We start from the raw sequence: 16,807 nt of genomic DNA on the forward strand, positions 1-16,807 counted from the left end.
ATAGTACACTGTTGGTGCTGTGTTGCAGTTTTTCAGTTCATCGTGTGGAGTGTGAAGGATGTGTGTTTGTGTTTATTTTCATGGTCATGGTATGCACTGAAGATGGTGTTTGATTTCATTGTATGAGGTACAATGACAATAAACTAAACTTTTTCTATCATCCATTAGAGACGCCAACAACGGGATCTCTTGTTGTCTCTCATCTACTGAATCCACCTTATACATCTGCCAGTTCTTGTTCCACGTCCCGCTGAAGCCCTAGGTGGCAAAATCTTGACATTAAGTATGAAAGGATATGAAATAAGTGCAATTACTTGGTAGTCTGGGCATTGTTTATCGCCACTGTATTTTCCACACCCACTTCGAACTGCAGCTCCCACGTTCATCGCATCGCCTTGCAAGCGTTTTTAGCAGCGCGGCAGGTACTTCACCAACTCCAATAGTTCTTCCTGCTAGCAAATACCCGAGGGGCAAAGAGAGCAGCAACTTCCGATTAAGCCTTTGAAGCTCGGAAACTCCGGCCTGCCAATCGCCAGCGCTCTTCGCTTTTATTAAGAAGCAACCAATTTCTTGGCCGGGGGGGGGGGAAGAGGGGGAACGGTCGTCGGAGAGAAGAGTACAAGCCAAGGGGTTAAAGAGAATTAAAGTCGCCGAGTAAAATCACTGAGAATTAAAGTCAGACTAGGAAAGGAGCGGAGATTATGACTTTTGCTCCGGAAAAGAGGAGCGCCGCCGGCCTTGCAAGCCTGAAACTTGGAATGGTTTAGCCCCCCGCTTCCCCCTAGCAACCCTTGCGGGCGTCCTGGAGCTTGGAGACCGAGCGGTTGGCCCGGCTTAGGAAGGGAAGCCCGCAGGCTCGGTGGGTATCGGCGGGGCTGGGAAGGGCGCTGGGAAGTGGGGGTCGCGTCGTTTCTGGAGGTGGGACTCGGGTGCCGTGCGGGCTCCGTCCGAAAGCCTTTAGAGCAGCCGTCTGAAATCGGTCACCCAGCCGGTCTGTGGGGTCATGAGGGCAGCCCGGCCGGTGGCCGGTCTGGGTGGACGTTGCAACGGGGTGTTTTGAGGAGGGGTGTGTGGGGTGGGTCAGCCCCTCTGGAGGGCACAGCGGGAAGCGGGTCAGGCCGCTTTAAGGCCCTCTCGGGTCTGTGGTTTCTCTGGGTCACGGAGCCTATAAAGCTAACAGGCGGGTGCACGTTAGCACAGCTGAGCAGTCGGGCAATACAGTCCTCGACTTACGACAGTCCGTTTAGTGACCGTTTGAAGTTGCAGCGGCACTGGGGGGGGGGAAAGTGGCACGTGGCCGTTTTTCCACCCTTACAACCCTTGTAGCATTCCCCATGGTCAGGTGATCCAAATTGGGATGCTTGGCAACTGACTGCTATTTGTGGCAGTTTCAGTGCCCTGAGGTCTCTTTCTGAGGAGCGGAGTCAACTTCGGGGAAGACAAATTCACTCAACAACCGTGTTGCTTAACTCAGCCACTGCAGCGATCCTCTTAACAAAGGTGGCAAGCAAGGTCGCCAAATGGGGCAACACTCACTTAACAAATGTCTCGCTTAGCAACAGGAAACGTTGGGCTCAGTTGTGGTGGTAAGTCGAGGACTGCCTGTATGTTCCTGCAATAAATAAGTAAACAATAGCTTGCTGAATAAGGCACCGTGGGTTGGGTTCTCCATAACGGGCTAAAGCATAGTTTGCAAAGCACAAGGACCTAGTTCCTTCAAGACCCTAAGCCACAAGCAAGCCAAAGACATTGTGGTCCAGTATGTTGTGAGCCATTTTGCAGAGTTGGTATTATTCAATACAAGCTAAAGTGAGAGCCCATGCTGGAAAGATGCTCCTTATTGAAACAGCTATTGTCTGAGGATTTATTCAGTCACAGATCAACCCAAGTTAAAGGAAGGATCTGGCAAGTAATGCCCTATAGGTGGGGTCCAAAGCAGAGTATGGCCAAATCAACATATGGCTGGCAGAGCCCAAGATCACGACTGTTGCTATCAGTTCTAGGCAGAAGAAAATATTCAGAAAATATTGGCCCAGTGTGGTTTGGAGCATTACAGCACTGTTTTTCAAGAAGGAAGTGACTTCAAAATCTGGGGGCCAGGAAAACCTTTGTATAGATTCATTTTGTGTGCCATGAGGTTTTTTTTTTTTTAAAAAAAACAAGTTTTATTTTCAAGACAAACAATACATAGATACACATAAAACAAAACATAAAAGCATAAAAAATCTCTTATCTGAAAGTTGATTAGTCCCGGGTTAAAACTCTTGGTACAGACACAAATTCAAATTCATATTCATTTTACATACCATTTCATATCTTATTAACATTTTCAGTTTTCTATATGTCTTCTCTCCTTTAAATTTTCTCAATTTTATTTTATTTTATTTATCTCCTCTCAATTCATATCATAATATTTATTATTCTTTGTCTGTTCTATTCCAGCCAGCCCTTTATTTTCCTTCTTTAAAAAAAAAAGAAAAAACTTCTCCTGTACACTATATGGAGTATGATGCCTTTATCTCTTTCCCCTACATTCATAATACTTAATATAAAACACATGACATATATTGGGATTCTGTCTGGTACATTCTAAAATTATACTATATTATCAAAAATAATACAAATCTATTCATTAGTATTAATATTCATTCATATCTTAAACATTTAAATCATTACTTTTCAATTAAGTCACATACTTTTATGGGAGCCCTATTTTCCATAGTTATATATTATATCCCTCATCATATATTATAGCTCATTATTTCATTAAAAAGTACCTCCTTCTTCTACTTCAATTCTCATTTCACAAGAAATTTCGCTAGTATACCATATTCTAATCATTAATATTAACAATCGTTTATATCTTAAACATTTTATGCATTTCAATTAAATATCATGCCTTTATGGGAACACTGTACATGGGGCTTCCCTTGAAAATTGGTTGGAAGCTGCTGCTTATCCAGAATGTCACATGGACATGTCACAATATGGAATATCTTTATTTTGTGAGCTGCACTGCTTTCCAGTTGGTTTCTCGATATAGTGGTATGTGGAGATGACCTTAGAAGACAAGAGGAAGAACAACAAGCTTTTAGACTTGGAAGACTCTATTTATGTAACCTTATAAAAAAGTAGAGTTAGTACTCATGATTTGTACTTCCTGTCTGGACTACCTCAAAGGGCTAACATCTTGCATGTCTTCAAGTATTTCTTCTCTACTTACTTTTACTTTCTAGAAAACTAAGGATGGTCCTTTCTGAAATACTTTGTACGTCCCCTCTGTTTCTGTAGGCTGACATATGTCATGTGTGACAGTTGTCTAGTCAGTGGCTCTTCCTCCTGTCTCCCAAAGTTATTCCTGTACACTAGTACAGCTGGTTAATATCTTCGTAGTATAGAATAGATAATCCTTGCTTATTAACTATTTGTTCAAAGTCATGTTGGTGCTGAACAGATGGTAGTTACAGATGATCCTCAGAGTTACGGCCATTGCAGCAATTAAAATTAAAATTGGGTGCTTGGCAGCCTGCCTGCATGTATGACTGCAGGGGGCACTTTAAGTCTCCCCAACTGCCTGTCTGCCAACATTTCTGCCTTTTTGGCCACCCTACATTCCGCTACCTATCTGTGACCTCGCCCACCATACCTATGTGACCTGTGTAGTTTTCTTCCTGCTATGCTGTGGCAGCAGCTGAGCCTTTGTAAGGCCTCCATGAAGCTTTTGTGAAGATCTTGCAAAGCCGCTGATAAGGCCAGATGTGCCTCAACAGCAGGAGGAAGAAAATGGTAAAAGTCATCTAAAGGCAGTGAGGGGGCAGCAGTGGCCGAGTGCGGGATAGCCAAAAGGGCAGAGATCGGGGGGGGGAGGGAATAGGTGGGGGAGAGTTGAAGTGGAAGTGACAGCTTCAGAACAGGAGAAGCATGAGGTCATCACCTAATAACAGTATGGTAATCATCAAACAACCTCAATTTGGACTATCAGAAAAGCAGTGCCGTTATATGGGTTTTTTTCCTTTTAATACAATTTTTATTTTATTTTCAAACTTAAAATACAAACTCCAAAAAAGAAAAAAGAAAGGAAAAAAAAGGTGGGGGGGAGAAACAATAATAAAACAACATAAAACCAGAAAAATATGCATTAAAAACAAAGTAATAAAGTTAAACATATTCTGGATTGTCCACCCTGTTGAATACTGATAAATACGTATTAACAGTAATAGTTTTGAAAAGCAGTTTTTCAAAAATTTCCAAGGTTTTAACACTAAAATCATTGGGCTCCTGCCCTTCTTTTGTATCTATTTTGGTGCCATTGTGAAGAATATATAGTATATGATGTTTTATTTATTTATTAAACATTATTTATTATAATTTATTATTACTGTAATATTAACATAGTCTTAGTTTCTTAATAGATGCAAAATATAAGCAACTAGCTTGATACCCATGCTTCGCTATGAAACTGTGATTGGGCTTAGTTTATGGGGAGGAAAATAAGGGGGGGAGTTCTGCCTCTGCCTACCAACATCCATCGGTATTCATCTGGCTAGCAGACTGTCAGTGTATGAGAATTGAGGGCTGTTTGGAAACTGAAACAGTATTTGCTGTGTGAGCAAGAAGGAGACAGCAAGGAGCCTGGGCATGGCTTAGCTCAACTGTTCTGTACTAAAACTGAAACTCCTCATCTTTTTTATTTTTGCATTTGGAACAGATTTGTTTTCAGTTGGGGAGGGGGAATAGAACTCCTTAGCATGAGAGTGTATTAATAATAATATATGAAATGGTCATTTCAAAAAATCCTTTCTTAGTGAGCACCTAGAAGCCAAGAGGAACATATATGCCAAATTTCAAGTTTGTAGGCTTTACGGTTCTGGAGATTTTGTGATGATGCATGAGTGGTATTTTGCTTTTAGATAGATAGATAGATTTAAAAGCAAAAATATAAGCAAAATATAAGCATTTTTGTCAAGGACAAATAAGTAAATGTTCCATACCAAAGTAAGCACAGAAGAAACATATAATGATGCACACAGTGGAGAGTAAAAAGGGAAAAAATTAAAAAGGAAAAAAAAGACAAGATATTGTTAGAGTAAAATAGAGTAAAACAACAAAATTATTTTAAGAACAAGTAAAATACCAAATCCTTACAGTAGAAATTTGTTGAAAATCAAATACACTTTCACTATCAAAGGAAAGTTCTCATGCCACTGACTTCCATGTAGCAAAAGAGAAAGTGTTATGAAAATTCATTTTGTAATATGAGAAGGGGATATAAGATAAATCAGCATTCATCCAAACATTTAACAGTTAAAAATACAGACCAAGACAAAAGAAACTTCAAAACATGATGTTAAAACAGAGGTATGCCTACAGAACCTAGAAAACTATTGGAAAAGATGGAAACCTGACCCTCTGGCATTGCTTACTGAGAATTGTGATCCACTGGATTCTCTTCCCAGGCAAGTACAGGTACACAGACTTTCGAGGATTGTCATGAGTTATTCCAAATTCAAAACCCAGGGACCATGCTGCCAAAGAGCATTGTTGGCAGGAGAAAAATGCGATTTTCTGGAGACTCCTCAGTTAAGTGATGTTTCATCTAATGATCACTTCACTTAGCGATGAAAATTCTGGTCCCAATTAGGTTCGTCAAATGAGGACTATCTAACATAGAATTTGTCACCATGAGAAATTGTCTCTTACAGTTTATGCCTCTGCTGTGTGATAATGTGATAAGTTCCCATCAGGAATATGTAATTGATTATAGTTCTCATCAATTACATAGTGTCATCTTATGGGACTGAAGAAATAGACCTTTTCTGCCATAGCACCTAAAGAACATTCCCCAGAGATTTGCATGGCTCCTACCCTGGCTTTCATAAACAGGCCTTAAAAACCAATTCTTCCTAGGTATGTGGTAGGCCTCTGGTAGGAATATTTATGTCTAGGTTATTTTATTGATATTTCTGAACATTTATTGTACCTTTTTACTTGTTATTTTGTTCTGACTTGATTTTAATATATACCACTTAGAGTTGTTATGGAGTCTGATGGCATTAGGAATTTGATAAATAAATTCATGAATCCAAAGACAGAAGGAAGATAGAAGGTGACCTCAAAACACAAAAACACTTGTTTGAACTCAGGCAATAAACTATTATCAGAGAATAAAATAAAGTAAGAAATTTCAAGATTGTAAAGAAAGTTGACGAGAGCAGACCATTTTTTTTCCAGCCTATATTTTCAGCCATTACACAAAACAAAGACAAAAATGTGCAAAAATCAGATCTGAAAAACATTTTTTTAAAAAATGGTATTGGGAACTTTTGTCATATACGGTAATCTGCCTTCATTCTCTTGCCTTCGGGCATTTAAAAATAGCAAAAGGCACATAGTTTAAAAATGAAACATTGGAGGGAAAATGAAAGATAGAGCAAAGGCTTTTTTTGAAGTTGCAGAAAAACATGCTCCTTTCAAATAACTTGCTTGTTTTCTTTCTCCAAGCCTTAAATAAATGGTAAAATAAAGATTTTTGAAGTTTCTCTCCATGCATGCATATATATTTCATTACTACTATTCTTGTGAAGAATGGTGTATAATAAGGCAGTGAAACAATTTCCAGTAAAAACAAGCAAATAACAAAAATTAAAATTCATTTTAAAAAGCAGCCTATGAGGTAGTTTAGTTCTAGAGAAGTTGTTTACCTTGTGGATGCTTATGTTAAGTAACATGTTTTGAATTTTTGTTTAAGCAAACACAGGATGGAAACAATTAGTATCTTCCCAAGGAGAAAATTCCATAATTAGGACACTACAATTGAACAGTTTTTCTTCTAGCCACCATAGTGTCAGAGAAACTGAGTAGTTGCATCAGGATTAGGATCTAAATCCTGATTGGCTTTAAAACCAAACCCAAATTTGGAAAACAGATGGAGGGGCTTCTTGAGCATTTGATGAATCTACAGTTTCACTAATATATTGGATCCTGATTCAGGTAATTTAAGACACAATAAACAATCAGAGATGTTCATTTCTCCTGAAATGCACTGAACAACAAAAATTGTATGGCTGCAATATTTAAATAAGATGGTCGCTGCAAGGTGGCAAAATGATGGCTTAGTATGATTAAAGAATGTGTACAAAGAAATTGTGTTTTATTAACAGCACAAATTGATGTCTGTACAGATAATTATTAAAATCTTCTATAGCCCAAAGTTTGGTGCTTAATCCATAAAATCCTCTGCTCTAAGGAAGAAAGTGAGCATAATTATTAAAATCTTCTATAGCCCAAAGTTTGGTGCTTAATCCATAAAATCCTCTGCTGTAAGGAAGAAAGTGCGCAGTTGGCATATACAAAAGGCATCTTTGATCCATCTTCCCGAGTCTAGAGCAAAATGGAAGCAATTTCCAAATGACTACCATCAGTCACCACAAAAGTTGTTATATTGAGATTATAATAAGCCAGGCAAGGTTGCCTAATGGACTCATTTTTCAGTGGTTGAAATGCAGAGTCAGCTGCTGCAGATCAGTGCCAAGTGGTTCCCTTTTTAATCAGCAGTCAGAGTGGGTCTGCTTAATTAAGAATAACTGTCATACAATAAGTTACAGTAGCTAGAAAAGAACCAGCAAACCCAGATTTTCAAGAGTTGAACTTGCGGAATAACTTCTGCCTTCTTTGAATCAGGTTTAATTTCCTCAGCTGAGATAACATGCTCTTATAACAACCTCTTCAAAACCAAAATGATATTTGTTTTATTTAGTTTATATCCTTTGAGAGTTTAAATAGGACTTGATCAAGCCTATAATATCTGTGGTGATTTTTCAAATGGGGAAATTCTGGTGGCAATTCTATTTGCCAAAACATCTGGTGCATCTATGTTAGCAAATCAGATGCACCTTGCATAGAACCACAAAATGTTATCTATTTGTACAGCCTTGTTTATGCCCCTCCCCAGATTAATGCAAAGCAGATATAATAATTTATAATTAATCAATATTAATTGTAAATATAATAATATAACAACTAAAAATGGGGCTTGCCTGCTCCAAAGAGGATGAGTTATGCTAGAAGCTCAACCACACTGGGCATGTTCATCGGAGGAGCAAAATGAAGAATTCCTCTCCTATATACTATATAAGTATTTATAATTTACGAAAACCCATGCCAGATTGTTCATTGCTCAGATCAACAAGAACTTTGCGAGGTGTTGGAGTTCCTGGCTATCTAGTGACAAATGACACAGGACTATTGACTGTGCAAAGAGGGCCAGCAGCTGCAGAACTACTGGAAGAAAAGTTGTTTACCTGTTTCAGATATACAAAGACAACAATGAAATAGTGATCTGTTGTTACAAATCAAATTACAAATTATTACAAATTACAAGTCCAACAAGAGGAGGATAAGAAGAAAAGAATGCATTAATTCTGGAAAGAAAACATCCAGACTCAGAAATAACACAACAGAAGCTAGCAGATCGACATCAATTTATAATACAGATTAAAGTATTCACAGAAGCAGAATGGGAAAAACTGCAAAGATCTACCCCACATGGCAAAGAAATCGGAAGCTTTGCCAGAGTAGATCAGACAGTAGAGGCAAGCCAGGGGGAGTCCGCAGTAGAGGAAGCAGCATAGCTTATTGAATTGTTTTCATTTACAAACCAGACAGAAAGAATAAAGCCTTCTAACTAAAAAAAAAGGAATTGAAACAGAATAATTGAGCATCTAGAACAGCACAAAAACACCAATAAGGTTGCCTTAACTGAAGCTTGTTGTAAAGAAACAACTAGCAGCAATAGCAATAGCACTTATATACAGCTTCACAGTGCTTTATAGTTCTCTCTGAGAGGTTTACAGAGTAAGTGTCAGAGGTGGTATTCAGCAGGTTCTGACCAGTTCTGGAGAACTGGTAGCGGATTTTTTTAAAATAATTTTTATTGGTTTTTAAGACAGACAGACAGACAAAACATAAAAACATCAAGCCATCTTCCATATATATACATACAGTGTGTTGGTTGATTTACAAATTGTTTTGTGCTTCCATTTCATAGTCATCAATTACAATTACATTGTATATATACTCATATTTTCAATCAAATATTACGTACATTAATATCATTGTTAATCATTTGACTATACTTTTATTCATGTTTTATGAAATAATCCATATTTTATTTAATTTGTTTTATGACAGTTCATATTATCATCTCAAATCTATCCTACGATCATTTTGTAGATATAATAAGAAAAGAATACATCTTTATATATTTATTATTTTCTAAGAATCTACATGTTTCATTACCATGTTTTATTGTCTAACCATTGATAGAATAGATCCCAAATTTTAAAAAATTGTTTATCATCTTGTTCTCTGATTTCAAATGTCAAACTACTCATTTCAACACATTCCAATATTTTCTTAATGATTTCCCCCTGGAATGGTATTTTCTCATTTTTCCAGTTTTTGGCAAATACAATCCTAGCCGTTGTTAATACATTTACAATCAGGTATTTCAATTCTTTACTATATATTTCAGGCAAAACTACCAATAAAAATATCTCTGGTTTCAAGTCTATATGCTTTTTTGTCATTTTTTCCAACCACATGTGGATTTTAGTCCAATATTTTTTGGCATCCGCACAAGTCCACCACATATGGTAATATGAGCCTGGTATCTGATGACATTTCCAACATTTTTTGGATTTGTTCTTGAACATTCTTGGTATTCTTGTGGGGGGGAAATGCCACCTGTAAAACATCTTATACAAATTTTCTTTATATGCTGTTGACATTGTCATTTTATAATTTTGAGACCACAATTTTTGCCATTTCTCTAGATCAATCCCATATCCAAAATTCTTCCCCCAAGCAATCATGGTTTCTTTAACTTGTTCTTCTAGTTTAATTTCTAATAAATATCCATATAATTTTTAATCACATTTTCATCAGTACCTGTCAAAATCTTATCTAAATCAGTCAGTTTATCACAGAAACCTTCTGTTTTAGAATCTTTGTCATACCTTGAATGTATTTGCGCATATGAAAACCAATTCATCTTTATACCTTGTTCCTCTAATTTTTGCATAGATTTAAGTTCACCCTTTTCATTCAATATTTCACCATATCTGTTTGTTCCTTTTTATATATTATAGGATAAGAAAATGCTTCAATAGTCGATAGCCAGACTGGAATTTTCAAATAACATTGCCTTTTAGTCTTCTCCCAATTTAACCACAGAGACTCCCATATATAATGTCTTCTAAAATACCCCTGTGTTTTAGTTCCTTTATACCATAGAAAAGCATGCCACCCCAACAACAGATCATTACCTTCTAATGTCAACAATCTAGTATTTCTTAATGTTATCCATTCCTTAACCCACATCAGATTTGTAGCTTGGTAATACAACTCCCAATTAGGCAAACCAAATCCTCCTCTTGTTCTGGCATCTTGCAAAAGTTTTAACTTTATTCTTGCTTTCTTATCTTGCCATATATATTTCAACACAATTTTATTTAAATCTTCAAAATAATATTTTCCAAGCCTAACTGGAATTGTTTGGAACAAATATCAAATTCTGGGTAGTATATTCATCTTGATTGTTGATATTCTCCCTATTAATGACAGTTGTAAATTTTCCCATTTCACCAAATCTAGCACTATCTGTTTGATATAATTATTCTCTTTTAGTGTACTACATCTTGCTGTCAAATGTATCCCCAAGTACTTGATCTTATTCGTGACCTGAACTTTCAGTACATCCACCAGTTTTTCCTTTTGTCTTGATAGCATATTCTTTGTCAGGATCTTTGTTTTATCTTTATTTATTTTCAAACCAGCCACTTTTCCATATTCCTCTATCTTTTCTATCACTTTTGGTGCTGTTTCTAGTGGGTCTTCTAAAATGAAAACCAGATCATCTGCAAATGCTTGCAATTTAAATTCTTCCTTTTTAATTTTCATCCCTTTTATATTCTTTTCATCTCTAATATTTCTATTTAGCACTTCCAAGGTTAACACAAACAACAGAGGTGATAGTGGGCACCCTTGTCTTGTTCCTTTTCTTATATCGATAGAGTCTGTCAGTTCTCCCTCTATCATTACCTTTGCCATTTGCTTATGATATATAGTTTCTATTGCTTGAATAAATTTTTTAGTAAAACCCATCTGTTCCAGCTGTAATAACATGAATCGCCAATTCACATTATCAAATGCCTTCTGTGCATCTAAAAATATCAAAGCCATTTGCTTTTCAGGGTGTACCTCGTAGTATTCCAAGGTGTCCAGGATTACTCTCATATTGTCTTTAATTTGTCTCTTTGGCAGAAATCCATTTTGATCAGGGTGGATAAAATTGTTTAAGTATTTTTAAAGCCTTTCTGCCAATATTGAAGCAAAAATTTTATAATCTGCGTTTAGTAAGGAAATAGGTCTATAGTTCTTGATTTATAATGGATCGGCCTCCTGTTTTGGAACAAGTATAATATAAGCTTCTGACCATGATTTGGGTATCTTCTTCTTTAACATAACTTCATCCATAATTTCTAGCAATGGAAGGTTCAATGATTCTTGTAGTGTTTTGTAAAATTCTGCTGGAAGTCCATCTGGGCCTGGTGCCTTTCTATTGTTTTGCTTCTTAAGTGCTTCGGTTAACTCCATCATCGTTATATTGCTTCCTAACATTGTTTCTATCTCTGTAAGTATCTGGGGTAAATTAGCATTCTGTAAGTATTGTTAACTCTTTCCTCATCAATATTCTCTTGTGTGTATAGTTTCCCATAATAGTCTCGTATAATTTCCTTTTTCTCTTTACTACTATAGCAAACTTGGCCTTGGTCATCTATTAATTGCAATATTTTCCTTGATTCTTTCTCCTTTCTCAATTTATATGCTAACCATCTACCTGGTTTATTTGCCTCTTCAAAATAGTTCTGTTTCGTACCTCTGATTTTCTGTGCTAGTTCTTCTTTTTCCATTAGTCCCATTTTATGTTTAATTATATCCATTTTTAACTTAATGTCCATTTTCTGTAGCTCTTTTTCAAGTCCTTTATACTCATCCTCTAATGCCTTAGAGGCTAGTCTTTTCATGGTATTTCTTTTCCTTGTATAGTCTGTTATCAAGCGTCTGGCATATGCCTTCATTGTATCCCATACGTTCTGCATTGTTGTATCTTCTTTTTTGTTTTCTCTAAAGAAGAAAATCAGTTCTTTCTCCATCTACTGTATGAAGTCTTTTTCCTTTAATATAGTATTATTTAACATCCATCTAGATCTTCTTTGTCCTTTCCATTTAATTGTCATTGGATTGTGATCTGCCCAAGTACTTGTTTCAATATTTATTTCTTGAATATTAGTTAATTAGTTAACAATTCTGTTGACATCCATATCATATCTATTCTGGACCCTGATAAATGTCTATTTGAGTAGAAGGTGTATTGTTTCATTTTAGCATTTTTCTCTCTCCATGTATCTTTTAAATTTATTTCATCTATCATTTTAAAAAAGGATTTAGGAGAGTCTGTTTTGCTTTGTTGTTTTCTGTGCTGTATAGTCCAATTTATTATCTACAATTCCATTAAAGTCTCCCATCATAACTATATTAGCATAGTCCAGTTCAATTATTTTCATATGTAATTTTCTATAAAATTATTCTTGATTGTCATTCGGGGCATAGATTGCAATCAGGAGTGTTTTCATATTGTTGTCCATTATTTCCACCATTAGTAATCTTCCATCGTCATCAGTATAGATCAATTTCGCTGGGATAATATCTTTAATGTATAAAACCACTCCTCTTTTCTTGCATTGTGTCAAAGAAGTAAATATTTTCCCTAATTTTGGTTGTATCAGCAATTGTTCATGCTGCTTTTTAATATGTACTTCTTGTAGGCAAATTATGTCAAATTTTAATTTCTCTAATTTATGGAAAGTTTTCCTTTTAACAGCTGAGTTAAGTCCATTTATATTAATTGTAAACAATTTTTTCTCTTCCATGGTTATATTTTGTAGTTAGGTTTAGCAGCTCTCGTAGATCTTGGTTCATGTTGTTCTTTGACTTCCACCTTTCCGCCTACTGCACCCTCTTCCTTTTCAGTTGCTATTTGGCAGTTCTCTTGAAATTCAATTAGTGACATTTCTTTTTCTGCCTCCTCCTCTTTCCCTCCAAAATATTCTGTATAAAATAATTAAGCTTTCTCAATTGAGTCAATTCTATGTCTCTGTTCTTGCCATGTGAACATTAAACCTTCTGGAATCAGCCATCTATAATTCACCTCTTTTTTAAGTAGAATTTTAGTCAGAAATCGGTATTCTCTTCTCATCTCTCTCACTCTTCTCGGTACTTGTTTCAAGACGACAATCTCCTTATCTTTATATTTCAATGTTTTCTCTCTTGCCACTTGCAATATTTGCGTTTTAATGGCTTTCTTTGTAAATCTGATGTGAACTCCTCTTGGTAAGCTATTTCTCATTGCATATCTTGTGAAGACTCGATAAACCTCATCTATTCCATCCATCATCTTCTCTTTAGTTATTTCCAAAGCTTCAGCCAAAATTTCTATCATTATCTCAGCTAGGTTTTGTCCCTTTTCTTCCTCTATGTTTTGGAATCTGAGATAAAATTCTGATCTGTCCATCTCCCATCTCAACATCCCAATTTTATCTTGTTCAACCACAGTTAATCTGCTATCAATATCTCCAATCTTCTTATCTCTTTGTTTATCTTCAATTTTTTGGAATCTCTCATCATACTTCATCATCATTTGTTGAATGTTCTCCACCTTTTCATCGGTTTTTCCTGTTCTTTGTTCAGTGTTCTTTTCAATATTCTCTGTTCTTATTTGTATATTTTGAATTCCTTGCATAATCATCTGCAGCGTCACTTTTTCCTGTTCTTTTTCTTGCTGTAACATCGTCTGTATTGAGCGTTGTCCTCCAGATGGTGAAGAGCAAGAAGTAGAAGTTGAGGAACCAGGGGCTGTTAGTTTCCTACTCATTTTGAGCAATTCAAAATCTTCAGGTTCTTCTAGACCTTAATCCACTTGTAAAGTAACAAATTGTAATTCCAAGTAAAAATAGTGGGGGGAAAAGAAGCCAAGTAATAACAATAATAATAATAAGAAAAAAATTATTCAGGTTCTTGTATACCTTAATCCAATTGATTGGTTAGATAGCAGTAAAAACTCAAAAATGGAAGAAAAGACCATAAACACACAAAAAAAGAAAAAATTGTTAAATCCTGGAACAGGCAGAAAAATAAAAAATAAAAAACTAAAGGAGAGAAAAGAAAAGTTCTTCAGGTTCTTCAACACCTTAATCCAATTAAAAAGTCTCAGGTATAAAAGGATCCATAACAAAAAAAAGAAAGCCACGAAAAAAATACCAATATGGAAGGTAAATAGGAAAAAAAATACAAGGGGGGAGAGAAAAAAGAAAAGAGACTACTCCCTTAAAAAAAAAGAAAAGAAAAAGGAAGGAAATCATTAATACTAAAGCTTTTCCTTTAAAATAAAATGCAAACGTAAATATTAGACTTCAAAAACAAAAAGAAAGATAAAAACAAGTTCCAAAAGGCCAAAGATCCAAATAGCTATTACAAAAAGTAAGCTAGTAAGGAGGGGGTTTGTTAAAGTAAAAAATAGCCCAGTTTAAAAAAAGTAAAAAGAGCACACTGCACCTTGTTTGGTTATCCAAGGCTTTTGTTAAAATTTATAACTCTCTTCTCCAGAGTCTTATCACCTTTTTTTTCTATAAACTTCAACACCAGACTCCAGCTGTTGATAGAAACCAAGAAGAGCACCTGCAATAATACTCTCCCATGCCCTTCCCTCTATCTTATCAAACAGGCAATGTCCTTGAAAAGAAGTCTCAGTTCTTTCTCTGCTTTGTCTGGTCAAGAAAAAAAAGAGATAGAATATTTCCAAGCTTCTAGTTGGCAGTGTTACAAAGTTTCTTCTGCTTTCACTTTCCCCCTCCTTTTCCAAACAAGATATAATAAAAATTAATTAAAAAGGGAAAAAGATATTTAAAAAGATGACTAGAAGGGAGTCTCTAGCCTAAAATATTATAAAGTCAAAAAGGAAAGAAAGAATAGGTGGAAGAAAAAAAAACAACAGTCCAGTTTCAAAATCTAAAATCATGTGTAAAAAATCCAGCAATGAGAAAAAAAAAATTACTTTGACTTCCTGTTTAAAATCGCTGCTTAATCACTTCTGTCAAAACTTTTACAGATTCTTTCTTTTCCTTAAGGTGTCCCTTCAAATCTTAAAATAAAGAAAAAATTCTCACCAAACTGGCACACTTTTCTCTTTCCGTTCTCTTTTGTTTCGGAGCTATCCCAACTTCAGCAGCTTTAATGGCTACCTCTTTGCCGCTGGCAAAAAGAGCTTCTCCTGGATCTACCAGAGATTTTGCGGTGTCCCTGGGATCGACAGGATGCACTCTTTACATTCACCATCTCTTTGGGACGATTTAGATCCGTTTGGACCATCCAGGAGCAAAGATATCGGCAGCAATCTCAGACCTCCAAGATCGTATGCCGTATCGTTGCGATGCCAGCTCTGCCCTCTCCTGGTAGTAGAAATTTTGAGTAGTTCGGAGAACCAGCAAATACCACCTTTGACTAGAGATTTTACAGTATCCTTCTCCTGCCACGCCCACCAAGCCACGGCCACAGAACTGGTAGTAAAAAAAATTGAATTCCACCACTGGTCAGCATAATATTGCCCCGAACAATCTGGGTCTTCATTTGACTGACCTCGGAAGGATAGAAGGCTGAGTCAACCTTGAGTTTGGTGGGATTTAAACTGCCAAATTGCAGGCAGCTGATAGTCAGCAGAAGTGGCCTGCAGTACAGCACTCTAACCACTGTGCCACCACGGCCAGTACAAATATTAAAATATGTAAATACTGTAATATGAAATATAAGCACTAGCTAATGTATAGCACGGCTGCAGTTATAACTAGATACAAAATCAGCAAACCAGAAAACAGGCCAAATTAGAAGATCAGATTAGAAACTAACAGCATGCTAGGATCAAATGAAAGCAATTAGAACAGATGAAAGAAAAACTGAAGAACAAGAAAACCAACAAATACCCAATCAAGAATAATCACCTAGAAACAAGGAAAATCATGGAAGCACTGGAAATAATAAAGCAGCAAATAACAGCTATAATCAAGAAGATCAACATATTGATTGATTGATTGATTGATTGATTTGATTTCATTTGATTTGATTTGATTTGTCAATCACTTACAAGATACCGGTATAAGAATAAACATAGTTTTGAATACGTGAGATGGATACTTATAAAAAAAAATAAAAAGAAACAATAGGACAGGGATGGTAGACACAATTGGTGCTCTTATGCACTCCCCCTACAGGCCTCTTAGGAAGGGGGTGAGGTCAATAGTAGACAATCTAAGATTAAAGTTTTGGGGGTTTGGGGAAGAAACCACAGAGTCAGGTAGAGTATTCCAAACATTGACCACTCTGTTGCTGAAGTCGTATTTTCTGCAATCAAGTTTGGTGCGGTTAACCTTGAGTTTGTATCTATTGTGTGCTTTTGTATTATTATGATTGAAGCTGAAGTATTCATTTGCAGGTAGGACATTGCAATGTATGATTTTATATACTATATTTAGATCAGACTGAAGGTGGCGTAGTTCTAGATTTTCTAGGTCTAGAGTTTCAAGTCTGGTGACATAAGGTATTCTGCAATGAGTAGAGGAGCGGAGAACTCTTCTTGTGAAATATTTCTGGACTTTCTCAGTTGTGTTAATATCAGATACATGATATGGGTTCCAGA

General features: G+C 36.1%; 1 protein-coding gene across 1 annotated transcript in view; it reads left to right on the forward strand.

Annotated features, from left to right (window-relative positions):
- Nucleotides 1-596: 596 nt before the first annotated feature.
- DNAH1 (dynein axonemal heavy chain 1) overlaps nucleotides 597-16,807 on the forward strand; it is a 225,215-nt gene continuing 209,004 nt past the window's right edge. The window contains exon 1 of the mRNA XM_087954929.1: nucleotides 597-859. The gene's annotated coding sequence lies outside the window, so the exon portion shown is untranslated. The remainder of the gene's footprint in view (nucleotides 860-16,807) is intronic.

The sequence above is a fragment of the Notechis scutatus genome, chromosome 2 (genome assembly GCF_049901735.1).
Source record: "Notechis scutatus isolate UNSWTSFEM ecotype Mainland chromosome 2, rNotScu1.2, whole genome shotgun sequence".
NCBI classification, from domain to species: domain Eukaryota; kingdom Metazoa; phylum Chordata; class Lepidosauria; order Squamata; family Elapidae; genus Notechis; species Notechis scutatus.